The sequence below is a fragment of the Lemur catta genome, chromosome 2 (genome assembly GCF_020740605.2).
Source record: "Lemur catta isolate mLemCat1 chromosome 2, mLemCat1.pri, whole genome shotgun sequence".
NCBI lineage: Eukaryota > Metazoa > Chordata > Mammalia > Primates > Lemuridae > Lemur > Lemur catta.
Window position 1 is genome coordinate 70,884,664 of NC_059129.1, and position 14,117 is coordinate 70,898,780.

The following is a 14,117-nucleotide window of genomic DNA, read 5'->3' on the forward strand; positions in this document are numbered from 1 at the left end:
TTTATAAATTCTTGCCAAATCTGAGATCTATTTCAATCTTAAGACATCTGTTACTCTGCAAATGGCCTCTCTCCTCCCTCTTCCTCCCTTAATTTTTCTAGAGTCACCAGTTTCCTTCAGCTGAGAATGTTCATTATTTCTGTTACCAGTGCTTTATGCCTCCTATTGCTTTGTTCTGCAGTTTCACTCCATAGTAATGCAACATTTTCTATTTCAAAATTCATAGGCAGTGTTGGGAGGGGTGATCACCTTCACCCCACAGTCTACCATAATGACTGTCAATGGGAGAGAGAGATTTGGGGGATGGAGAGGAAGAATGACAGAGAGAATGAGAAGGAGGGAAACTGGAAGGCGGAATTGTTTAACCCCGTCTACTATAGCTCAGGTACATTTATTTGTGGATGAATATATAAGTGGTGGGGGTAGAGAAGAGGAAGATATTAAGTGGCAAATTTTAGCTTCAACAATAACCACTGCTGCCAATTGGCATGATTTCAAATATCCCCTCACCAAACAGATGGCATGCAAGTTGTATGAGTGGAAAATATGACATTCTTTAAAATGCATACAATGCATTAGACATTAAGAGATTGAACCTAAAAGTTTAAACTGGTTGTATTTTACAAATTATACCTCTACTAATAAAATTCTACAGAATAAACCCACTTAGACCACTTTAACTCAAGTTCTTGAAATACACTATGACTGAATATGACAATATTTATTTCTATGGAACAAATATTCTAATATTACCTAAATAAGAGCTCAGAAATAGCCATGTTAGGTGTATTTTTATTCTGGGTATTGAAAAAGTTTTAAAAAAATTGAAAAGTAAAAATTATAGGAAGCATAGACGTTTTAATTATTAAACTAATACACAAATAAGCATTCTATAGTCATATAGGTATTTTTTTTTCCTCTTAAGTGCTTGAAAAGATTATAGCCCAAGTCCTGTTCATATTACTGTTGGTTATTTTTTAAAAATCAGTATATTGCACCAGAACTTTTATTTGTTTCATAAATATAAAATACAATTTGGTCACCATAATATATTCCTAGCAATGTCTGTAATGAGAAGTGGGCAGAAGTAGCAACAGTTTAATCTTACCAAATGACATCCTAGGTGTCACAAAACAGTTAACTTCAGAAGCATCAATGAATTATGACAGCAACTGAGTCCCCATCACTAGGGATTTTTTGTGTGTGCACACTTTGTGTTAAGTTATAAATACCTACCATTTGTAGAAACACTCACAAGTGGTCATACTCTATGCAAAATAATAAAACAGATGTTGCGGCTCACTCACAATATGCCCAAACACACTTGGTCCAAGTAACAAGAGCCAAATTCCACCCTGGAAAGTCACAAGCTGCAGGGGCTCTAGTATTTCAGTGATCATCAAGGCTAATTACTCCACCTGAATTCCGCATTCTTCCAAATAGAGAGTTTTTGGAAATTATATTAATAATTCCCATCATATCAAGGCTTGGGCAAAAAAGAGCAAAAGGACCTAAAGAAAACAGATAGTCAAGGTTAAAGATGATCATGTAAAAAGGTGCTTTACATTTTAAATTTACTGATTTTTAAATATATAAAATTCAAAATGTCCAAAAGGTAATAAGAAAAATAGCCTTCTGATAGGAAATCTCCAGTTTCCTTTGCCAAAGGCATCAGTTTCTTATGACTTGCTTTAGAGATATTTCTATGCATAAGCAAGCAAATATGTAATTCTCGCACTTTTTTTAAGCCAAATGAGGCTTACTAAATGCATCATTCTACACCTCACTTTTACCTGATTTATCTCAGAGATTGTTTGATGTTAGTACATAAGGAAAAACTTTTTAAAATTGCATGATAGTCAATTGTATAAATATCCAATTAATTATTAAAATTTCCTATTGATGAATATTTAGATTGCTTCCTATCGTCTGTTGTTATAAATACATAAAGCAATAAATATAATACTTCTAGCCTAGGACTTTGCTTAGATCTTAAACCCTGTAGTTATTTAATATATTGGTGGAAATAGCACAGAGGCACAGTGTCATACCTGAAACCATTTCATCTGGTGATTTTACCCTTAACACTCCTTTCCAACTCTAATTGCCGAGTATAACAGTTGGCTTTCAGTGAACATTAATTAAAGGTGATGTGACATAATAAATTTCATTAAAATTCTAAATGACATTACCAATAATCAGAATATTGCCTACATTTGAGGATCTGTTTGACCTTAATTAGTGAACTCAACTTGGCTTTCTTTGTCTTTTCTGGGGGAAAAAAAGAGGAGGGGAGTAAGTCACATTAATTTTGGATTTGTGATACCAGTTATGACTGACCTTCCCCATTTCTGAACTCTTGTTGCATCAGTATTAGGTGGATTAACATTTAACTCCTCTATATTAGAGCATAATTCAGAGACCTTTGCAGACTACTGTGGTTCAACTATGGTTCACTTAAGCAGGAAAAGAAGTTACTGGAAGGATATTGGGAGCTTATAAAACTGTCTAAAGGACAAGGCTTAGAAAACACATAGAAACTAATGTTTGGAAGCACAAGAACACCCGAATAAGAACCACTCAGCTAATGTAGACAGCTTGTCTGTGGGACCAATGAATCCCCACCATCCCTAAGCAGTGCTTTTCAATTTTTCTCATCTGTGTCCCACATTAAGTATTTTACACAGTGTTGGAGAACACACACATACACGTTTAACTAAACCCATTTCATTAAAACAGAATTCATTTCTATGTGCAATACATTCTACATATATTCTCTACTACTTCATTTTTTAAAAGTGCTGATTGTAACCCACTAAATTGATTTCAAGACCCACTAAGAAGTCAGGACCTGCAGTTTGAAAAACACTGGTCTAGGGAGATTGATTCAGACCACAGTGTCACAGTTGATAAGCAAAGTGAACAAGCCTGTAGAGGAGGTGAAGAGTAAAGAAAATAGAGGACCATTCTGCATTTGCAAGGGGACGAAGTATAAAGAATGGAACATGAAGCTTGAACATACATCCTTTATCAGCAGAATGAAACCAGCATGACCCCAATTTAATACTATACCAAATATCAACCCACACGCATCACCACTTGGCACTGAAGCACTATAAATCATGGCTTTTCTGACAAAGAAGGAAGGAAGGAAGGCAGGGAAGGAGGGAGGAAGGGAGGACAACGTTTTAAGTGCTACTTTAGCATGTAATCCCACAGCTCAAATCCACTATAACTGCTCTGAAAATCCCCATTTATTTCAGAGGCAATACTTGCTTTCCTTATGTCCTTTTCAGCTTCGTTGCACTAGCTCTTTTTCACCACCACTACTTAGGCTGGAGTCTGGTTGTCTGACATGAGCTGTCAACATACTAAGACTCATAAAATCAAAAAGAATAATCTTACAGGCTCCAGCTGCTTCCATACACAATCACCTAGATCCTAGACTAAATTCTTGCCACATTGCATGTCATGAAATAAATCTAAACTCAGTGTTAAAGTTATGTGTTGAGGCCCACTAACCTTGTGCTCAATTTTGTGATCTGTCTGTGGTTAGATGACATTCTCCTAAGTGTCTCCCTCTTGTTCTCATCAAGTGGCAACTACCTCTTTTCTAGGAACATTAAGCCTTCCTGCAAGGTTTCAGCCTTGGCATTTATCCTCTCTACAGCTCTAAAGTTAGTAGAGAAGTAGAAATATTTCATTTCCTTGATTATGCCTCCACTCTTTCCAATTACTCCCAAGAAATGTCAAAGCCAGAAGAAATAGCTTAGAGACTGTGACCAAATTAAAATTGTGCAGAACAGTGGCCTGTCTTAATGAAATTATCCAGGACACCCACATTGGCTGGTGCATCTTTTAGTGAAATGAAAGCATTTCCTTGCTGGCTTTCATACTCAGGGGATGACATAGCCCTCACTGGCTGTCTGGATGGCCTCCGTGGTCCAGGAAAGGCCAGCTAGAATCTCCAAGCTAATTAACCATGCCCTGTGTGGCAGGTGCTCCTCACTGTGATTTCTTCAGCTGGGGAGTGAGAACCTCGAGTTCTACTTCTATTTTTAGTCACATTTATAATAATGGAATGAAAAATCAGTGACTTCTTGAACTCCTGTTACATGTCAGTCAGGGAGAGCAAATATAGCTCACTCTGACAGTTACTAAGTTAGAGCTAAAGAATTTCTCAGCAGTTCGGTGGTGTGAATTTGCACATTCTTAAAGCTGGTTGTTTTCTGGATGCACTGTCTCTGCAGATAAAATGTGAAACGTGGTGTGGAAGCATATTTGGCATTCACAGGTGACAATCAGAGTCTTGTAAGTCCAATTATGGCATAAAGGACTATTAGCAAAGAGCTGGATTCCAAACCCAGCAAATGTGGAGGATGATGAGGCTGCGTCATTACCATGAGACTTTCCTCTCACTTCCCCTCAGCCCCAACCCCGTAAACCTCAGCACCACGATGAAGGCTGAAGGGATGCTATGTTACAAACCCCAGAAATTATCAGCCACCAGAGTAAAAGAGAAAACATAAGACATACAAGATGTGCCCTTTAAAAAAAAAAAAAAAGGAAATAAATGTAAATTGCTTCTAAATGTTATTTCTAATTCTTTTAATTCATAAATAAAATGTTAAACCTATTGTTTCTTGATTTGGTTTTGTTTTATGTATTATTTTTTCATGCTGCCATCCTAATCTGATTTCACTAAATATCATTTATTTTACATTAGCAAATTATTTTGAATGAAATAATTTGATAGAATTTTATAAGTATAATTAATAGCTCCTAATAAAGGCTTCCATTTTCTGTCAGGGAATCTCGAATTTGTCGAGACTATTTCAAATTACTTCTATTATACTGGCTTAATTCTTAATGTTCCAGAGTACATAAATGATGATGCTTGTACCATATCTTATATACCATATACCTTTGAAGATAGGATTAAAACAAAAGAATTGATTGTAAGCCTATTTAAGAAGCAAATCTTCAGTTCCCTTCCTTAATTGCAGCCAACCACCTGCTTCTCTCCTACCCAGCAGAAAGCTAGAGGTTTTCCCCCAGGAAAAGGCAAAGTCGAGAGTGTCTGGATTGACAGATGTCAGAGACTGTTGAGAACAGGAAGACGGTATTGAAAACAAGATTAAGAAAAAATTACCATGCCTGTAAATTCTTTCTTCTTCAAGTTGTGTACCCAGGACAGTTCATCACATTTTGATTGGGCATACTTTTAAAAGTCATCCAAAACTTAAAAAAAAAGAAAAGTTTGTAGAAGAATCCAATAACCAGAGAAAAATAATTTAGAGCCACTACCAGTCAACCTAAAAAGACACTAGATCTACAGAATTCATTAGTAAGTTTTGTTAAACCTTAAGGTAACTCTCGTGCTATGTAAACAAACTATCCCAAAATGTTTGATCTTTTTTTAATCATTCAGTTTTCTCAGTTTATTTTACTAAGCTGGAATAAGCTACATAATAACACTTAAAAAATATAAAATAAAAATAAAACCGTCCATTGTCACCATAAATATATTTATAAAAATAATCAATAAAATCCTATTAAATCAAATTCAACACTATATTAAAAGAATGATAGCACATGGCAAGTAGGGTTTATTTCAAGAAAGTGAAAATGGCTTAACATTCAGGGTTTATTAATAAAATATACCTTATTAATAGGTCAAAAAACCCCTCAGGTTAACAAATTGGGTTGACATGTCTATAAATCATTTGCTAATTTTCAAAAAATGTTCCTGATTTTAAAGCAAAACAAGTTCCTAATAAAATAGAAATAGCAAAATACTTCCTTAATATGATATAGAAAACATATTTTAACCAAAATCCAACCTCATATATAACTGAGAAATATTAGAGGAATATTCTAAAGTAAAGTACAATGCACACATAAAGGGCATATAGGTACTGCTATTGCTTGACATTATATGGAATTTCTGACTGATATGATAAAAAAATTAAATCAAAAGTATAATAACTTGAAAGGTTGTCCACCTGAAAACCCAAAGGAATCAACTGAGTATTCATTTATAGTTTTAAGAACTTTAAGGTATTAACAGAATACATAAATGTGGCCCGTTACAAAAATAATATTAATTGCTAGCTTTTTTAAAGACCAAGAATATTCAACGAGAAAATGTAATGGGATGAGAATTTATTAGCATGAGAAAATTTAGTACCTCTAGGAATAAATATTTGAAAATATATGTAGGAACTATATTGTAAATATTTCTCAGAAACATAAAAAGAAGCTGACTAAATGTCTTACCATAAGACAATATGGTAAATAGTTCAATTTCTCTTAATCTAATTATTGGTGTCATGACTTTCAATTTAAATCCTGATTAATTTTTTAAGACTCTAAAAGTGATTCTAAAGTTCATTCAGGTGAAAGCATAAACAGGACAAAAGAGGTCAAAAAAGCTTATATAAAATTAACAAGGGAAGTTTTTTCATCAGTTAAAACTGAGTAACTTCAAATTATACTACAAGGCTGTAGTAACCAAAACAGCATGGTACTGGCATAAAAACAGACCAATGAAAAACAATAGAGAACCCAGAAATAAATCTATGCATGTACAATCAACACATTTTTGACCAAGAACATACATTGGGGAAAGGACAGTCTCTTCACTAAATGGTGCTGGGAAAACTGGATATCCATATGCAGAAGAATGAAACTAGTCTCCTATCTTTCACCATATACAACAAAAGTCAAATTCAAATGAACTAAAGATTTAAATATAAGACCTAAACCTATTAAACTACCAGAAGAAAACACTGGAAAAAGCTTTAGGACATTGGTCTGGACAGAAATTTCTTGAGCAAGACCTCAAAAGCATAGGCAACCAAAGCAAAAATTAACAAATGGGATCACATCAAACTACAAAGTCTCTGCACAGCAAAAAAAAAAGAAAAACCAAAAAACAAAACAAAACAAAAAAAAACAATCAACAAAGTGAAGGGACAGCCCACAGAATGGTAGAGAAAATATTTACAAACTATTCAACTGACAAGAAGTTAATAACCGGAATATATTAGTATAAGTAACTCAAACAACTCAATAGCAAAAAAAAATCCAATTAAAAGTAGGCAAAAGATATGAATAATCAATTTCTCAAAAGAATACATACAAATAGTCAACAGTTACATGAAAAAATTCTCAACATAACTAAGTATTAATATTAGAGAAATGCAAATCAAAACCACAGTGAGATATTATCTCACCCCAGTTTAAATGGTTACTATCAAAAAGACAGAAAATAACAAATGCTGGTGAGGATGTGGAGAAAGGGGAATATTCATACACTGTTGGTGAGAATGTAAAGTTTTACAGCCATTATGGAAAACAGTGTGGATGTTCCTCAAAAAACTTAAAATAGAATTAATTACCACATGATCCAGCAATCCCACTGCTGCATATATATCTAAAAGAAAGGAAATCAGCATATTGAAAAGATACCTGTACTCTCATGTTTATTGCAGAACTCTTCATAATAGCCAAGATATGAAATTAACCTAAGTGTCCATCAGTGGATGAATAGGTAAAGAAAATGTGGTAAATATACACAATGGAATATTATCATGCCATAAAAAAAGAATGAAATCTTGTCATCTGCAACAACATGGATGGAACCAGAGGACATTATGTTAAATGAAATAAGCCAGGCACAAAAAGACAAATGTTCGTATTCTCACTCATATGTGGGGGCTAAAACATCGATCTCATAGAGCTAGTGAATACACCTCTGGTGGGTACCAGAGGCTGGAAATAGTACTAGAGAGAGGGGATAAAAAGGGATTGGTTAAAGAGCACAAAAATACAGTTAGATAGAATGTATAAGATCTAGTGTTTGGTAGCACAACAGGGCAACTATAGCTAAGAATAATTTATTGTACATTTCAAAATAACTAGAAGGGTAGGTTTGGGATGTCCCAACACAAAGAAGTGATAAGCGTTTGAGGTAATGGATATTCCAGTTAACCATATTTTATCTTACACTTGTATCCTTGTGTCAAAATATCACATGTACCCCATAAATATGTACAACTATCATGTATTCATAAAAATTAAAAATTATTTTAAACCGAGTAGGGATTTAATGAATAATACAAGAACAGACAGATTAAGTGAACTATCACAGAAAAGGCAGAAGCAGACACTAATGTAAATCAGAACTTAGCATATAGGCCAGGCGCAGTGGCTCACGCCTGTAATCCTAGCACTCTGGGAGGCTGAGGCGGGCGGATCGTTTGAACTCAGGAGTTTGAGACCAGCCTGAGCAAAAGCGAGACCCCATCTCTACTAAAAATAGAAAGAAATTATATAACAACTAAAAATATATATAGAAAAAATTAGCCAGGCATGGTGGCACATGCCTGTAGTCCCAGCTACTCGGGAGGCTGAGGCAGGAGGATTGCTTGACCCCAGGAGTTTGAGGCTGCTGTGAGCTAGGCTGATGCCATGGCACTCTAGCCTGGACAATAGAGTGAGACTCTGTCTCAATATATATATATATATGTTTTAAAAAAAAGAAAAAAAAGAACTTAACATATGAAAACAGTAAAATTGTGAACCAGCAGCAAAAGATTATCCTATCAATGGTGCTGGACTAATTGCTAGTGTCTAGAAATTGTAAACTAGTTCCTCACTTTACACTTTAATCCAAAGTATACTCCACATAAATTAAAGAGTTAGCAATAAATGAGTAAACAAATAAATAAAATATAAAAGAGTCAGGTGAACATACATGTGCACAAAGCACAAAGGAAGACAGGGCTTCCTCAGTATACCTTAATTAAAGGAAGGAATCCTAAATGAAAAGATTTGTAGACTTCACTACAAAATAATTAAAACCTTCTGTATATCAAGAGCCATGACAAATCATATAAAAGACAGATGACTAAAAGGAAATATGTATCAGGCAATGTGTAGATATATTGAATTTATGAAGCACTTGACAAACAAAATGGCAAATAAATAAATAAATGAAGAGTAACACATTTTTAAAAGGGACAATGGATACAAAACAGAAATATAAATGGCCAGTAAACATAAATTTTTTTCAACATTGAAATACTAATTTAGTCTGTCAGATTTGTGACCATCTATATATCTGCCTATCCTTCCATCCATCCATCTATTCATCTATCTATTCATATCCAAGATTGGCAGGAATGCAGGGAAATTTTTACTTTTATAATCTACTACTTAGAATGGGGACTATGAATCTTTTCTATAAAAGACCAGATAGTAAATATTTCCAGCACTGTGGGCCATATGGTCTCTGTCACAACTACTAAATTCTGCAGTTGTAGCACAAAAGCAGCCATAGATAAATTGACATGGCTGTGTTCCAATAAAACTTTATTTGCAGATACAGGCAGTGGGTCAGATTTGGCCTGTGGGGCATAGGTCTCAGACCCCTAATTTAGAGAAAAAGTTGTAGCAATTTTTTAGAACAAATTGTCCAATATGTATCGAAAGCTTTAAAAATATGCTTATAATTTAACCAAGCAATTCCCTTCTAGGAATGTATTCTATAGAAACCATTATGCTTAGTGAGTAATGATATTCATCAAATAAGTTCTTTAAGATCTATCCATAAGGTTTTAGATAACAAACTATGCTTTACAATGCATGACCATACCATACCTTCTAGAAAAACTTTTAAGAAAACAACCTAATGACATCAAGAAATATTTATAACCAATTTAAAAAAGCAGGTGTCCATAGAGTATATACAATAGGACCCCAAATGTCTGCACATATGCACACATGCACAAACACACACACACACACACACACACACACACACACACACACATTTGTAGAGGTTAACAGAACAGAATTGCAAATCAGAATGCCCGAGTTCAAATTCAGATTTCACAAATTTCTGTATGAACTTGGTCAAGTCATTTAACCTCTCTTAATCTCATTCTCTTCATCTGTGAAATGGGAAAAGTAATTGTACTTACCTCATGGAAGTATCATGAGAATTACATAAGACAATGCATATGATAATCCTGTCTTAATACATTCAGACTGCTAGAACAAAATTCCACAAAGTGGGTAGCTTATAAATAACAGAAAATTATTTCTCACAGTGCTAGAGACTAAGAAGTCCAAGATCCAGGTACCTGCAGATTCCGCGTCTGGCAAGCGCTTGCTTCTTGGTTCACAGACAGCCGTTTTCTTGCTGTGTTCTCACATGGCAGAAATGGCAAGAAAGTTAGTCCTCTGGGGTCTTGGGCTGACCTGGTGCTACAGTGTCAGAGCTGAGTAGCAGCTACAGGGACTGTATGGTACACAAAACCCCAAAAATACTTATCCAGCTCTTTATAAAACTTTGCCGAGTTTTAGTCTATAGTTGTGGTCCCCAAACCCCTGGCCCCATGGCCCAGTACTGGTCTAAAATATCGTCTTCCATGAAACCATTTCCTGGAGCCAAAAAGGCTGGGGACTGCTAGCCTGTAGTATAAACTTTCTATTTGCCTGCATGAGCAAGGATATTGGTTTATTTTCACAGAAAACAAACCTCATGACCTAATTACCTCCCAAAAGCTCCACCTCCAAATACTAACACATTGGATATTAGGTTTCAACATATAAATTTTGTTGGGTTGCAAATTCGTTCTACAGCAAATACTTAGAATGACTCAGTAAATGCCATATATGACCATATACAAAATATCTAGAATATTTATAAGTAGTTTTTATTATCTTCTTTGTACTTTTGTGTATTTTCTGGTTTTCACATATGTATACATTATTTTATAATTATATAAAAATGTTAAAATTTTGCATTTGAGAATTTCATAAGCCACCTTCAATCTCATTATAAAATTGTCTGTTGATAATAGCATTAATTCCAGGAGTACTGAGCTGGTCCAAAAAACAAAATCTGTATCTGATTTTAAAAAAGCAATTTCACAGCCTACTATGCCCTTTTTCTCAGAGGAAGAAATTTAGAGATGTTTATATCTCAGGTGAGACAGACTTGGACCTTAGGCTGGTAAAATATTGTCTCACTGGTAACTAGCAGTCAGAGTGAACTGGCCTAAGGCAGGAAGATGAAATGTTCAACCCAGTTTCAAGAACTCATGCCTTGGAAGGAAATACCTCTGAAAGCAAATCTATGTGACTCTTACTTCTTATCAGAATAAATCAATAGATCCAAACATGTTTTCTCAAGGATTTAAGTCCAGAAATCTTCTCCTTGTGTGGCAGACTTATTTCCTGCTCCCAACTATACTCTTATTTAAAATCGAGCAATCCGTCTCCCTTATCTTTATGGAATATCTGAGGAATAAGCCACGGAAAGTATATTCCAGGGAAGCTACCTGAATTTCCAGTAAAGAGTTCCCAAATCCCCTTCAGTATATACATCCCCTCTACCTTCTTCCTTCCTTTCTTTTCCTTCCTTCCTCTCTTTCTCTCTTTCTGCCTCTCTCTATTCATTCCTTCATTCTCTCCTTCTCTCTCTCTCTCTTTCTCTCCCTTCCTTTTTTTCTTTCCTTTCTTAGTCCATTTAGGCTACTATAACAAACACCATAAACTGGGTGGCTTATAAACAACAGAAATTGATTTCTCCCAGTTCTGGAAACTGGGAAGACCAATTTCAAGGCACCAGCAGATTTTGTGTCTGGTGAGGTCCTACTCTCTGATTCATATCTGGCACTTCTAGTTATGTCCTCACATGGTAGAAGGAACAAGCTAGCTCTCTGGGGTCTCTTTTATAAGGGCACTAATCCCAACAGTGAGGTCTCCCCCCATAACCCAATCACCTCTCTAAGGCTCCACTTCCTAACACTAACGTTTTGGAGATTAGGTTTCAACATATGAATTTTGGGAGAACATATACATTCAGTCCACTGCTCTTGATTTCTTGACCTTTCTTTAGAATATTTAATACCTATCCTAATATGTTTTATGCAGATCATCAAAATTCCTGCATGTAAATCAGTATTTCTGCACATCATGGCAGCCTTGCTACCTCATTCCCTCTCCTCCAGCTACAAGCTTCCTTTTCAACATGAGATCCAAAACCCTAAATTTATCGCAATCGTACAGGCATGTGACAGATTCCACAGTCAACACACCTGCATGAAGCTTTGTTTTAGAAGTTAGTTACATGAGGATGTAAGAGCACAGGGCCTCGATTTTGCTGGTTTGGGTGGAAGGATAGCAGTGTGGTTTGGGGCAGTGGCAGCAACGGTAACACGGTCCTATGGTGTGTAAGAGTAGTGGCTTCTTGATCCTGGAGTAGTAGCAGCTCCCTCTCCAAGTCAGTTCTATGGTATGGTTTTGGAAATGTTTCCTGGAACTTCAGCCTTCAGTGTGTTTCTCCAGCCCTTCCACTGATTCAGTCACCTAAGCCTTCCTGCTTAAAATAATTGCAGTGGATGCTCTTTGATGCAACAAAAATTCCTTATGTGATTCTCATTACAAGGCTTTGTTTGCATTTCTTTGACATAATTTACAAGAGATTTGGGAGAATGCTGAGAAGTTTTCAAGGGCTAAGACAAGCGCAGCAGAAGGAATATGAATAGCCAGGAAGGACCATTAGGAAGCTCCAGTGACCTGCCATGATCTTGCCATTTATTCCATATCAAGTTGCCCACTGCCATATCAGGGTGCACTGGGCTAGGTTCAGAAGATGTAAACACGAATAAAGGTGTTCCCTGAAACTACAGGTCATAAAATCAAGAAGATAATACTAAACCCATAAGAATAATTGTACATCTCGTGTATTATTTCATTTTCTCTTCAAGTAACTGTATAGGTAGATGCTATTACCACCACATTACAGATGAAGCTCAAAGAGATTGAGGGACTTGCATGTAGTCATGAAGCTAATAATTGGTCAAAATAGGGTTTAAGTCCAAATCTGATTACAGAGACTGAGTTCCTAAACACTACCCAGCAGTAAAATCTGTAGATGTTCATTCAGTCATTCAATGAATAGTTGTCGACACTGACTCGAGTCAGGCCTAATACCAGGGATCCTGATAATAGTTCAAGTCATAAAAACAGCAAGTCGAGGAAATAAAGTCATATCATGTAGCTAGAGGAAGAAGTAAGAACTTGATGTGAAGACAGGCACAGGCAACATTCCTCTCATACACAAGGAATTCAATGGAATCCAGTATGTTTGCTGAGTGCCTTTAAGCTCCAGATATTCTGCTTGGAGTTGAAGAGAGATGAAGATCCGGTTCTTGTCAGTGTCTGTTATATTTATTCACTGCTGTGTCCTAGCACCAAACCTCAAAAGTATTTGTCTGGTACTCACCATCAAATTGGTACTAACTGATCAAAACTTAGGTGCACACATGGAAGTAATATTCATCAGGTGCTGGGCAGGTGGGAGGGGGGTGGAGGGGGGTGAAGGGGATGGGTAAATATATAACTAATGGGTACGGAGCGCACTCTCTGGGGGATGGGCACACTTGTAGCTCTGGCTTGGGTGATGCAAAGGCATTATATGTAACCAAAATGTTTGTACCCCCATAATATTCTGAAATTTAAAAAAAGCAAATAATAAATAAATAAATAAATTTTTTAAAAACTATTTGTCTGAGGAAGAAAGAAAACAATATGATAAGTTTTATTTTAGTGGAATGAATAAATTCTGTTCAGGGGACATCAGAGAGGGGAGGTGGGAGGTCAGAAAAACTTCAAAGAAACAATAACTGAGACTTGAAGAATGAGTAAGACTTTATAATGAGTTTTTAGACCACTATGCCCCAGTTATTCTACTTGAATTTCTTGTCATAGTCCGTTTCTTAGAGCTCTGAATCTATGAATACAATTTAATAAATGCAAAGGTGAATGTGGATAGATAAATCTTTCAAAACTGGAAATTCTTATGTACATCTTTCCCATACTGCTCCAGTCTTTACATAAAATACTTGTTATACATGGTCTCATTCTATGTAGCATCAGAGTATTTGCGTGTGTACACATATACGCATATGCACATACTATATACACATACACATATATACACATACATAAAATCACCCCACATACACACATACACAATCACCCATAAAATACATACATATAGACACACAGACATAAAATAAACCCAACCTCAGCATTTT